We start from the raw sequence: 3,062 nt of genomic DNA on the forward strand, positions 1-3,062 counted from the left end.
AGGAAATTCCTAAGAGTATTCCACCCCTAGAAGACATAAGCCCAGTTGATGAGGAAGGGACTCTTGGCGCCACAAGTCACTCCATGGCGATCCCTGTCAGCGAGACAGATGGCAATGAGAGTCTGAGGATCGGCAATGCGTGTCTGGCTGAGGAGAAGACTCCTGGTAAGGTTAAGGAAGTTTGGCGCCACCTGGGACCGCTTCTTTCCTTTTTTTTTTGCTACTGCTCAGATGACCACCTACAGGCATCTTCGCTTACAGTCAAGGTTCAGCATTTATGGCCTGTTGTTTTGGCATCCCTTCGGGGAATTGGTGGTTAGTTTGTTGGTTGGTCTGCAATGAATTTAAGCTTCTGTTGCCAATGTCTCTTCCTCCGCTATACAAGTCATCCTCTAAGTTCTATATCTGTTTTCTAACTATATGTAACTGGTCTCCCCAGCTTCTTTTTGTAAGGGGGCAGTTCTGCTGTGTTAAGTGCCCTCGAGCTCTGATCTCTAAGGCCTCAACTCCATGTAAAAATATTCTTCTTTTCAGTTAATAGAATTTAGTATTTGCAGAGAAAAAAAAATAGAGTGATATTTTTTTATCTTCTAGGGTGGGGTTGATGACCTCCTTATAATATATTAATTTTCTTTTAGCCGCTAAATCTTTCTCACACCACATTTTTTCTTTGAACTTAGAAGTAACGATATTTTAATGTTATTAATATTCTACAATGCAACATTCTCATCGATCTCCCAATTGTTTAACCTGGGCCTAATGTCCTTATACCAACCTCGTTTGAGCCTTAGGTGGTTTTGGCTGCAATTTAAAGCTAGCTTACGAAGTCGATGGTCTCCTATGTTATTGAGTTTGTGCTTGTAGAACAAAATCCTAGGCATAGTTAGGCTCTCAATAGGGGAAAGACCCACTTCTATAAGGAGAATAGGATAGGGTGTGTTGCTATTAATTTTGAGGTTATACGTTATAAAACGCTTTTGAATTTTCTCAATATTTCTCCAGGATTCTCTAGAGATGCTACAACCCCAAACCTCACATCCATATAAGATAACTGGAGTGAGTAAAGTTTCAAAGAGGAACTTCTTTCTATCCCACATTACGAGGTTTGTTGTTTTACAATTATTTTCAAGGCCAATGCTTTCCATCCCCCTTTAATCCTTTTTTGAATGCTATAATTCCAGTTGAGGTTGTGATGAATATCAATTCCTAGGTACTTGTAGGAAGACATTTCCTCCAAGTTACTATTGTCATACATAAAATTAGTGTAAGTGTCCCTCTTGGATCTAATAATCATAACTTTTGTTTTGTCAGTGTTAACAATCATAGCCATGGTAGAGCAGAAATCCTTCAGAAGTATACGTTTCTTATCAAGATCAGATGGGCACCTTGCGAGAAGAACAATATCCTCAGCGTAGAGAAGAAGGATGATTACTATCCTAGCTAAGATCATGCCAACCCATCCTGCTTCCTCTAGACAACCTTCTAGCTTATCGATGTAAATGCCAAATAGGGTAGGGGAGAGGGGGAACCTTGTTTAACTCCAATATTACACTTAATATCTTTCGACCACCCCTCGTTGCTCTTTAACTTGGAAATTACATTCTCGTATAACCTTATAGCGACATCTCTCAACTCAAAAGGAACCTTTAACTCTTCTAATTTGTTCCAAAGGTTGCTTTTAGGAACAGTATCGAAATCCTTTCTAAAGAACACAAAGCAACAAAAGAGATTGGATTTATCATTACGACATTCCTCCACAACGATCCTAAGCGTAACGAGGTGGTCTGTTGTTGAGTGCTACTTTCTAAAACCTGCTTAGCCTTTAGCCTGCTTACCTTCACTTTCAAGCCATATGCTCAACTTCCTTCCAAAATAATACCATATAACTTGACTAGGAGAGTGCTGATCATAATTGTCTAATAATTAGAGGGTTTATTTGTATCCCACTTTTAAAAATAGGGATAATGAGGCTTTGAGTCCATGGTTTAGGGAACCCTTGCTTGACTGCTTGATTGAAAAGCTTGTGAATGTGGAGGATGAGGACAAGACCTCCAATTTTTAAGATTTCCGCCCGGTAACCTTCAATGTCCTTAGCTTTCTCGTTAGCCAAGTGATTAACCCTGAAATCAATGTCTTCTAATGAGAAAACTTCTTTCGTTGTGAGCAGGGTTTCAAAGTTATCCATGACATTTGGAGCTTCACAAAGCTTTTTTAAGATAGGGATTCTAGTCGTGTAAAGCAATTTTATTACTCTCTTTAGTTTTCCTAGTTAGAATATGCCTCTAGAATTTATTAGGAGCTACCTTAGAGAGGCGTAAGAGATTCTCTTGTCTTTTACGAATATACTGCCTTTTTTTCCTTTTAGTTAGGGCTTTATATATTTTTATCTTGCCAATTTTAAGAGATTCATCAACAACTTCCTTAATTGCTCTCCTCACACTTTTATTTTATTTTATTTAAAACTTAAATTTATTTAAAATATTTAAATTATATAATTTTATTTTTACAAAAAATTATATTTAGATTAAAAAACTCAACAATATAAAACGATTAAATTGAAATTTTATTTTATTCCCATAAAAAAATAAAATCTATATAAATTTACCTATAATTTTATATTTAAATTTTAATTAAAATTTTAAAAACATAAATAAATACGATTAATTTAATATTATAAACACTTATAATTTACTAATAAATTTTAATATAAATTTTAATTAAAGTTGAACACATGATGATGATGATGATGATAGTGGTTACCGTCCACTGAGACCAAATTGGTCTATCGGACCTATAATATTTTTAATTTTTAATTGTCTGGCTCCTCGTCTTTCTTGGCGATATTGGTGTTGTAGCTCTCTTTTTTTTCTCTACGGTCTTCCAACTTCCTTTATCTTGCATCTCCTTCATCTCTTCTGGTTCTTGAGACAACGTTGTCTTAGCTTCGCGATCAATTGTGTTCGTCCTTTTGAAGATAGTCGGAGAAGAGGTTTGGTCTAGGAGATCTGCTTTGCTGTTAAATGCAGATTTATTTTGCACGATATTCGAATCCTCATAATTGT

This window comes from Pinus tabuliformis, chromosome J (genome assembly GCF_031772625.1).
Source record: "Pinus tabuliformis cultivar Carrire ecotype Pingquan chromosome J, CPIR1, whole genome shotgun sequence".
NCBI classification, from domain to species: Eukaryota; Viridiplantae; Streptophyta; class Pinopsida; order Pinales; family Pinaceae; genus Pinus; species Pinus tabuliformis.